The sequence below is a fragment of the Solanum verrucosum genome, unplaced genomic scaffold, assembly GCF_900185275.1.
Source record: "Solanum verrucosum unplaced genomic scaffold, falcon-dt-bn FXZP01000610.1, whole genome shotgun sequence".
Classification (NCBI taxonomy): Eukaryota; Viridiplantae; Streptophyta; class Magnoliopsida; order Solanales; family Solanaceae; genus Solanum; species Solanum verrucosum.
Genome location: NW_026020522.1, coordinates 68,129 through 79,110, shown reverse-complemented (window position 1 = coordinate 79,110; position 10,982 = coordinate 68,129). Strand labels below are relative to the sequence as shown.

Below are 10,982 nucleotides of genomic sequence, written 5' to 3'. Positions count from 1 at the left end.
GAGTGCTATCTAAGGAACTACGTAAGTGCGGACTCGAAAGATTGGGCAGACTCCTAGACATAGAGAAATTTTCTTACAATTTGCAAAGGAGTGAGTCCACCGGGCGCACACCATTTGAGTTGGCGACTAGCCAACAACCCTAAACTCCACATTTGTTACCTGCCGCTTTTCATGAAAAGAGTTTGGGACCCTACTATCTTTCCAAAGGATGGGAGAAACAACTCAACACTGCCAAGTCCGACTTAGACAAGGCAACCAAAAGGATGATGAAATTTGCTGACCGCAATCGATGTCCCACGGATTACCAAGTTGGAGACATGGTCTTGATAGTTTAAAACACTAAGGGTCGTACATCAGAACTTATTGCGAAAATATGAGGTCCCGTTCAAGATCATTGCTAAGGTAGGCAAAATCTCCTACAAAGTGGAGTTACCTCCACACTTCAAGATCCATCTAGTCTTTCATGCGAGCATCTTCAAGTCATACCATGAGGACAAAGATGATCCCAGCCAGAACTAGTCAAAATGGGCAACCATAACTATCACCGCCTCGCATGATCGAAAAATTGAGTCTATCATAGACTATCAAGCAAAAAGGAAGCGAGGACAGCAAGTAAGTTCCATCTTCCTTGTACATTGGAAGGTACAATCTTCGAAGGAGGCCACATGAGAGAGATATGAAGATTTATGGTAGTTTAAAGACTGAATTCGGGAGTTCTTGCAGCAATGCGCCACACTCATTGCATCAACAAGTGGGGGAGAGTGACATGTCCCACCACTTCACTGTTCAAATTTGGCATCGGGATAAGGGAGAAGAATCTAGAGTTGTGGAGAGGTTAGTAGAACCGTTTAGAACTCCCTAGATATTTTCAAGAAGTCTTTAAAATTCCCCAAAACTTGTAGAGAATTCTAGAATAGAACTAAAGTGTAAATATTGTAAGAACTTGTAAAGTAAATAGTATTTACACTTGGTTCCTTAGGAGGTAGTATAAATAGATGGCCTCTTATTTGCAAACTGATCCAACCAAGTGTAAAGCATTCCACAAAGTAGTACAAAGCCTTCTTCCAAATCTTTCCCAGTCTTTCTTGCATTCTCTTAGCAATCTTAGTTTGAAAAGGCTTACTTGAGCTTACAAGACTGTGAAAGATTCGTGAGTAAGTTGCCAGGTGTCACACGGAACATTAGAGAGACTCTAAGTTCGTGACACATAGCCTATGTAAAATATAGGACAAAAAAGAAAACTTGTTCTTCTATTAATAATAATAATAATCTTTTTTTCTATATTAACGTATTTAGGCAACCTATTAAATATTGAGACATTTAATACTAGAATTTTGGTAATTTGAATGAGAATGCTTTGTGTACATTGACAGTAATGATATTGAAACACAATTTAAACCTTTCCTAAGCTACTAGTGTGTTAAGCTCGTTCGGGAGGATGTTCCCACTAATCGTGACTTTACAAGCTGTCACCCTTTTCTTGAGGAAGTGACCTATCTCATAGAGTTCCACAAAATTTTGATATCTATAAATTCCCACTACTTCAAGGCTTGTCAGAGTGTAAACTTGATAAACTCAAAGATGATACTTGAAGTACCCATAAAAATGGAGTTTCAATTTTTGCGGTTTGTGGCTTCATATTTGCATTTTATTTGTGAGAGAGGAGATGAAGAGTAAATTAGGTCACACTAGGCGTGCAAATTTATTTGCACTATTTTTTTCCAAATACAAAAAAAATATTGCAATCACAGAATAAATAAAAAAGAATGAGTTTATTCATAAAGATTATGAGTACAAATATATTTATCCCTTGATTCCCCTCTCATACGATTTCTCCATGATTCAAAGGCTATTAGGGTCACTCAAACTAGGATGATGTGGACCTTCTTAGGATTTATTTGATCTTCGTGAAAGGATTTTACAGATCTTGTTAAAGTATTTGGTTGTCAAGAAGAGTGCGCCCATATCTTGATCACTTCATGAATATTTCATGAATATATGAAAATTTAGAGATGCCTATTCAAAGAAATATATTACACTTTATATAAGTGTTATATAAGTGTGAGCTAGAGTTTAGGGTTAGTAGTCTCCAAAAATCCAAAATGAAATTGGACTCATCTTGTAGAGTCCCACAAAATTTTGATGTCTCAAATGTCAAGTTCTTGTCCCATGAATTTTTCTGGGTCACATAGTTCACTTAAGAGTCTTGCTGGATAGAGTTTTATTGGTTGAGGTCTAATCAATTATTCCATAAGAGGTCTTATGCTTAGAAATGTAGTATCTTTGTCGAAGCCAGTATCAACAAAGATCGCTCTCTAGCAAGGGACTCAAAATCATCTCCAAGCACCTTTGGGAAAGTAGTTCCACTCTCCCATCCAAATGTGGACACAAGATCCAATTTCTAAAAATCCTCAACAGTACAACATAGCTGCCTTTGTAGATCTGGCGAGGCAAGAACAATGTGCTTATGCAGGTTAGCCTTGTCTACAATTTGAGGATAACATTCATTATTTACAAAAGTAGACCTCAAATAAGTAATTAGTCTTGGATTCAGTCTCGAATATTTGAAATAGAGATGTGTTGTAACAACATAACCTAGCACTATATCTCCAAGAAATTCCAAGTGCTAATAGCATCTTGGTATCTCAGGTAGCATGTAAGATCCGTGAGTTAGCGCTTTAACAAGCAACGAAGGGTCATAAAACTTGTAATGTAGCAGTGATTTCCAAGTACCGTACAATGACTAGCTTCTCAACATTCATGAGGAAGTGCCTTAGCATAGGTGCATCAATAAAATCAATGTTCATCCCGATCCAATTTATAAATGATAAAGTTGCTACTTCCCCGCCTGAGTTGAGGTAGGCACTTATTAGTGCCTCAACAACATCAGCTACTCTCTTGCTTCTAATCTCCTACTTTACCCTATTATATACACATTTTTACCGAAGGCAAACTCTTTGCCAAAGTTTTGAACTTGAGAATTATCCCTAGGAATGAGCCCCATTTTAAGATTGAATGGTTCATTACGAATAAATCTCAGAAATTTACGAGCACATCCAAGCTTGAACAATGCAACTCTGAAAATTATTTTATATTTCTTAATGCTGAAAAGACCCTCATGATGATTTTCATTAGTCTTAAACAGCTGTATACTGATAGCATTATTTGAGAAAAGAGTCTCAAAGTTACCTAAGTGATTTCAAATGAAACTTTTGGAGGCATTTCTTTGTTGTCATCACTTGCAAAACCTTAGAAGTTGGGATAAAAAGTTTTAGTTTGCAGTGATAAAAAAGAATTCTTTTCAAGTTTATTTTGATGGCTTACCCTATAAAGTCTAAAGGTTCTAGCATGGCAGATAGTTATTGGCGAAAGATTCTTGACCTAGAGAATCTTATGAATCTAAGTTATACACGTATGGCAGTGAATCTGTTCGGGTTAAGTATAACAAATTCACTGCCATACGTGTATACCTTAGGATTCATAAGATTCTCGAGGTCTAAAATTTTTGGTAATACCTATCTGATGTGCTTCAACCTTTAGACTTTATAGGGGAAGCAAACATGCCGAATAAACTTAAAAAGAAAGCTTTTGGATCACTATAAGCAAAAACTTTGTATCCCCACTGCTAAGGTTTTGGAAGTAAAGACAATAAAGAAATGACTCTAGAAGTTACATTTGGAATCACTTGGGAAACTTGGAGACTCTTTTCTTGAATGTGATGTTAGTATACAACTGTTTAAGACTTATGAAAGTCATCACGAGGGTTTTCTCAAAATTAAGAAAAATAAAATCATTTCCAATGTTACACTGTGCAAGTTTGGATGTGCTCGTAAAATATTAAAATTCATCCATAATGAACCATTCAATCTTAAAACATGAATCATTCCTGATGATAATTCTCAAGTTCACAACTTTGATTAAGAGTTCATGTTGGTTTCAATAAAAATGTATAGTAGGCTAAGGCAAATGATTAGAAACAGTAAGAAGTAGTTGATGTGGTTGAGGCATTAATAGGTGCCTACCTCAACTTGTGTGGGGAAGTAGCGGCGTTACCATTTATGAAATGGCTTTGGTTGCACAGTAATTTTGTCGATGCACCTATGCCAAGACACTTCCCTGTGAATCCTGAGAAACTAGTTAATGTCTGGTACTTTGAATCCCTGCTACATTACAAGTTCAATTATCCTTCAGTGCTTGTTGAAGCTCTAACTCAAGGATCATACATGCTACTTGAGATTCCACGATGATGTTAACGTTCAGAGTTTCTTGGAGATGCAGTTCTAGATTCTGTTGTTACTACACATCTCTATTTCAAATATTCGAACTGACTCCATGACTAATTACTGATTTGAGGTCTGCTTCTTTAAACAATGAATGATATGCTCAATCTGCAGGTAAGGCTGGCCTGAACAAGCACCTTCTTCATGCATCGCCAAATCTACAAAGGAAGATATGTTGCACTGTTGAGGATTTTTGAGAAATTGGATCTTGTGTCCATGTTCGTATAGTAGGCTGAAACTACTTCCCAAATGTGCTTGGAGATGTTGTTGGGTTCGTTGTTTGTGCGATCTTTGTTGATTCTAGCTCCAACAAAGATACTAATACATTTATAAACATAAGACCTCTTCTGGAACCGTTGATTACACCTCAAACAATAAAATTCCAGCCAACAAGAGAGTTCAGTGAACTATGTGACCATAACGGTTTTTTTAAAAAGAAATCAGTTTCTTCATGAGACAACAACTCGACATTCGTAGATATCAAAATTGTGTGGCACTCTACCAGATGAGCCAAATTTCAGTTAGGATTCTTGAAAACTACTCCTAGCTTACACTATATAAAGGGTAATATATCCCTTAGAGAGGGATCTTCAAAATTTCATAAATTCATGAAAATTTACAAAGGTATCAAGATTTGGGTGGACTCTTCTTGATAACCAAATACTTCAAAAAAAGATCCACAAAAACCACTTTACATGGATATCAAACAAAATTCATTTAAGGTGCAAATTATCCTACAAAAGAATCAAGAGAGGGACATAATTGTACCCAAACTGTTAATTATTAAAATATTCTTGTTTCGTCATATTTTTGTGGTCGGAGTTTATTTTCCATATATAAGATTTATTGCAAACAAATTTTGTCTCCTTGAACCCTAACTAAAATTTATAATTTGTTTAGGGGTTTGATTAGTTCGATCGGAGTTGATTAATTGGTGAGAATTTGCTCGAAATTGAAGAAAAAAAATGAATATTCATTGATCAAATTATTCACTCCGTAGTCTGATAGATCTTTTGTAGAAATTAATTAATCAGACGAGAATAAAGATAAATCAAGTGCCTTTGGGGTAATCTCATACCTTCTATGTAATATTTATATCCTAAAAGCTTGGAGATGCACACACAAGAATTGTTGAAGTTTGACTTAAAATAATGAGAATGACCTCAAACAGTATAATAGGCATTGTTCATATATATATGATGACAAAATTTTAAATAATTAATATGCTAGACTTTCCTTGGTTTAAGCTCAAGGGTATTATTGTAACTAGCTTAGGTTAGTTTATCTATTATTATAAATAGTAGAAACTAGGGTTTATTTTAGGAGTTGGTTTTTGAATGAACATTTGATGTTTAGGCTTCTTTGTGAGTTTGAAGAAACCCCCATATATGTTCAATTGAGCCCTCTTGATTACTTAGGCTAGTCTTCACTTGTATGAGTTCAATTTCTTCTCACCCTTAGATTTAATTCTAGTAATTAAATGTCTTTTAGTTGCTAGACCGTCTTTTTTTACTTCTACATCTCTATCTTTCTTCTGTTTCCTAATAGTATATTTTGTTTGCTTGATTGTGGTTCACTTTATTGTTCTTGCATCTAGAATTACATTAATTGATATTTCTCCCTCTTCCTTTCTATTTCTAAACCATATATATTTCTTCTTGATTGTTGTATTAGGTAAGTCTATCCTTCAAGGCATAAATAGAAGAAGTCCCTAGATTTTTGCCACCGCTGGAAAGTGTACTTGATACCTCGTGGTTCTCAACTCACTTCCTTGACCACTAGGTAATGTTTTTATTGAATGCTAAAAAATTATATTTCTGATGCTAAAGGAATTTTCCTCTAGTGAAGAATATATTGAATTGCCTTTTTATTATGTTCCATGAACCCTACTATTCTAGGTAGGTATTAATTGAATTTTGGTGCACCTCCCATCTGTGAAGTTCTTTATGTCTTCATGATTTAATTATTAGATTAAGGTACTGTAGGGATTGGAAGTATAACTTATATATGTCACCTATACATCCATTCCTCCTCGCCTTGATCCAAAAAAACCAAGAGAATTGACCCAACTAGCGTAGAATTGACACATAGTTGTTGTTTATATCAATATTTTTTTGACAAATGCCTTTATCATAACTTCCACATAATGCCTAATAATGTAAGCCTTTTATACTAGTATGATCAATAAATTGCTAGCTTTGATATTCGCTTAAAATTTGCTTAATTTGGTATTTAATTACTTAGCATTGGGTGATGCAGTGGGTATGCATGAGTTAGTATTGTCCAGATACCTAATGCAAAGTGTCACTTGGCTTGCACCACATTGATCCATAACTTATATAAAAATATAGGACACAAAAGAAAACTTGTTAGCATTGTGTGTTGCCGTGAGTGTGAAAGTTATTATTGTCCAGATACCTAATGCAAAGTGTCAGTAGGCTTGGACCGCAGTGATTTATAGCCTATGTAAAAATATAGGACATAAAAGAAAACTAATAATCTTTTTTCTATATTAAAGTATTTGGGTGACCTATTAAATGTTGAGACATTTAATACTAGAATTTTGGTAATTTGAATGAGTATGATTTGCGTACATTGACAACAATGATATTGAAACCCAATTTAAACTTGTCCAAAGCTAGAAAGCGTGTTGAGCTCGTTAGGGAGGATGTTCCCACTAATAGTGACTTTCCAAATTGTCATACTTTTATTGAGGAAGTGTCTCATCTCATAGAGTTCCACAAAATTTTGGTGTCTATAAATGCCCCCTACTTCAAGGCCTGTGGGAGTGTAAACTTGATAAACTCAAAGACGGGACTTGAAGTACCCACAAAAATGGAGTTTCAATCTTTGTGGTTTGTGGCTTCAGATTCGCATTTGATTTGTGAGAGAGGAGATAGAGGGTAAATTGGGTCACACTGGGCGTGCCAATTTATTTGCAATATTTTTTCTCAAAAACAAAAAATATATTGCAATCACATAATAAATAAAAAAGAATGACTTTATTCATAAAGATTGTGAGTACAAATATGTTTATCCCTTAATTCCTTTCTCTTAAAATTTCTTCGTGGTTCAAGGGATGTTAGTGTCACTCAAACTAAAGATGATGTGGACCTCCTTAGAATTTATTTGATCTCCGTGAAAGGATTTTATGGATCTCGTTAAAACATTTGTTTGTGAAGAAGAGTGCACCCACATCTTGATTACTTTATGAATATTCTATGAATATATGAAATTTTAGAGATGCCTATTCAAGGAAATATATTACACTTTATATAAGTGTGAGTTGAGTTTAGGGTAAGTAGTCTCCAAGAACCTTAAATGAAATTGGACTCATCTTGTAGAGTCCCGCATAATTTTGATGTATCACAAATGTCGAATTCTTGTCCCATAATTTTTTTTTGGGTCACATAGTTCACTTAACTGTCTTGTTGGATAGAGTTTTATTGTTTGATCACACTCTAGCAAAGATCACACTCTAGCAAAGGACTCAATAATATCTCCAAGCACATTTGGGAAAGTAGTTTCACTCTCCCATTCAAACGTGGACACAAGATTCAATTTCTCAAAATCCTCAACAGTACAACATATATGCCTTTGCATATTTGGCAAGGCATGAAGAATGTGCTTATGCATGCTAGCCTTAACTGCTGATTGAGCATAACATTCATTATTTACAAAAGTAGACCTCAAATAAGTAATTAGTCTTGGATTCAGTCTCGAATATTTGAAATAGAGATGTGTTGTAATAACATAACCTAGCACTACATCTCCAAGAAATTCCAAGTGCTAATAACATCTTGGTATCTCAGGTAGCATGTAAGATCTATGAGTGAGCACTTTAACAAGCAACGAAGGGTCATGAAACTTGTAATGTAGCAGTGATTTCCAAGTACCGTACATTGACTAGCTTCTCATCATTCACGAGGAAGTGCCTTAGGATAGGTGCATCAATAAAATCAATGTCCATCCCAATCCATTTCATAAATGATAAAGTTGCTACTTCCCTGCCTGAGCTGAGGTAGGCACCTATTAGTGCCTCAACCACATCAGCTACACTCTTGCTTCTAATCTCCTACTTTATCCTATTATACATTTTCACCGAAGGCAAACTCTTTGCCAAAGCTTTAAAATTGAGAATTATCATTAGCAATATGCCCCATTTTATGATCGAATAGTTCATTACGGATAAATCTCAGAATTTTACGAGCACATCCAAGCTTGAACAATGTAGCATTGAAAATGATTTTATTTTTCTTAATGCTGAAAAGACCTTCATGATGATTAGTCTTAAACAGCTGTATATTGATAGCATCTTTGAGAAAAGAGTCTCCAAGTTACCATAGTGATTCCAAATGAAACTTCTGGAGGCATTTCTTTGTTGTCATCACTTCCAGAACCTTAGAAGTTGGGATAAAAAGTTTTAGTTTGCAGTGATAAAAAAGAATTCTTTTCAATTTTATTCGGCATGATTTCTTCCCCTATAAAGTCTAAAGGTTCTAGCACGGCAGATAGTTATTGGCGAAATAATCTTAACTTTGAGAATCTTATAAATTCTAAGGTATACACGTTGGGAGTGAATCTGTTTGGGTGGAGTATAACAGATTCACTACCATATGTGTATACCTTAGAATTCATAATATTCTCGAGGTCAAGAATCTTTCACCAATAACTATCTGTCGTGCTACAACCTTTAAACTTTATAGGGGAAGCAATCATGCTGAATAAACTTGGAAAGAAAGCTTTTGGATCAGTGCAAACTAAAACTTTGTATCCCAACTGCTAAGGTTTTGGAAGTAATGACAACAAAGAAATGCCTCCAGAAGTTTCATTTGGAATAACTTGGGAAACTTGGAGACTATTTTCTCAAATGTGATGTTAGTATACAACTGTTTAAGACTTATGAAAGTCATCACGAGGGTTTTCTCAGAATTAAGAAAAATAAAATCATTTCCAATGTTACACTGTGCAAGTTTGGATGTGCTCGTAAAATATTAAAATTTATCCATAATGAACCATTCGATTTTAAAGCATGAATCATTCCTAATTCTCAAGTTCACAACTTTGATGTGGTTGTAGGCCAAGTCAAACGAGTAGAAATAGTAAGAAGTAGTTGATGTGGTTGAGGCACTAATAAGTGCCTACCTCAACTCGTGTGGGGAATTAGCGGCTTAATCATTTATGAAATGGATTTGGTTGCACATTGATTTTGTCGTTGGACCTATGCCAAGACACTTCCCTGTGAATGCTGAGAAGATAGTTAATGTTTGGTACTTTGAATCCCTGCTACATTACAAGATCCATGATCCTTCACTGCTTGTTGAAGCTCTAACTCAAGGATCATACATGCTACATGAGATTCCATGATGATATCAACGTTCAGAATTTCTTGGAGATGCAGTGCTAGATTATGTTTTTACAACACATCTCGATTTTAAATATTCATACTGACACCATGACTAATTACTGATTTGAGGTCTGCTTCTTTAAACAATGAAAGATATGCTCAATATACAGTTAAGGCTGCACAAGCACCTTCATCATGCCTTGCCAGATCTACAAAGGCACATATGTTGTACTATTGAGGATGTTTGAGAAATTAGATCTCGTGTCCACGTTCATATGGGAGGCTGAAACTACTTTCTCAAAGGTGCTTGGAGATATTGTTGGGTCCGTTGTTTGTGCGATCTTTGTTTTTTCTAGCTTCAACAAAGATATTAATACATTTCTAAAGATAAGACCTCTTCTGGGACTGTTGATTACACCTCAAACAATAAAACTCTAGCCAACAAGAGAGTTAAGTGAACTATGTAACCAGAAACGTTATTTAAAAAAGAAATCAATTTCTTTATGAGATAGGAACTCGACATTTGTAGACATCAAAATTGTGTGGGACTCTACCAGATGAGTCCAATTTCAGTTAGGATTCTTGAAAAGTACTCATAGCTTACACTATATAAAGGGTAATATATCCCTTAGAGAGGGATCTTGAAAATTTCATTAATTCATGAAATATTTACAAAGATATCAAGATGTGGGTGGAATGTTCTTGATAACCAAATTCTTAAAAAAAAAACGAAATCCACCAAAACCTCTTTACATGGATATCAAATAAAATTCATTTTAGCTGTAAATTATCCTACAAAAGAATCAAGAGAGGGACATAATTGTACCCAAACTATTAATTAATAAAATATTCTTGTTTCGTCATATTTATATTGTGGTTGGAATTAATATTTCATATATAAGATTTGTTGAAAACAAATTTTTGTCTCCTAGAATCCTAACTAAATTTTATAATTTGTTTTGGGGTTTGATTAGTTAGATCGAAGTTGATTAATTGGTGCGAATTCACTCGACATTGAAGAAAAAAAATGAATATTCATTGATCAAATCATTCACTCCGTAGTCAGATAGATCTTTTGTAGAAATTAATTAATCAGACGAGAATAAAGATCGATCAAGTGCCTTTGGGGTCATCTCATACCTTCTATGTAATATTTATCTCCCAAAAGCATGGAGATGCACACACAAGATTTGTTGAAGTTTGACTTAAAATAATGAGAATGACCTCAAACAATATAATAGGCATTGTTCATATAAATATGAGGACTAAATTTTAAATAATTAATAGGCTAGACTTTCCTTGGTTTTAGCTCACGGGTATTATTGTAACTAGCTTAGGTTAGTTTATCTTATTAT

The 10,982-nt window shown here is 34.7% G+C and overlaps 4 pseudogenes; 2 read left to right on the top strand and 2 right to left on the bottom strand.

Moving 5' to 3' along the window:
* Window positions 1-2,266: 2,266 nt before the first annotated feature.
* On the bottom strand, window positions 2,267-3,236 carry LOC125809866 (endoribonuclease Dicer homolog 2-like; annotated as a pseudogene).
* Window positions 3,237-3,414: 178 nt separating this feature from the next.
* Window positions 3,415-4,516, top strand: LOC125809865 (endoribonuclease Dicer homolog 2-like; annotated as a pseudogene).
* A 3,235-nt stretch (window positions 4,517-7,751) lies between these two features.
* On the bottom strand, window positions 7,752-8,695 carry LOC125809864 (endoribonuclease Dicer homolog 2-like; annotated as a pseudogene).
* A 53-nt stretch (window positions 8,696-8,748) lies between these two features.
* On the top strand, window positions 8,749-9,875 carry LOC125809863 (endoribonuclease Dicer homolog 2-like; annotated as a pseudogene).
* The last annotated feature ends 1,107 nt before the right edge of the window (window positions 9,876-10,982 follow it).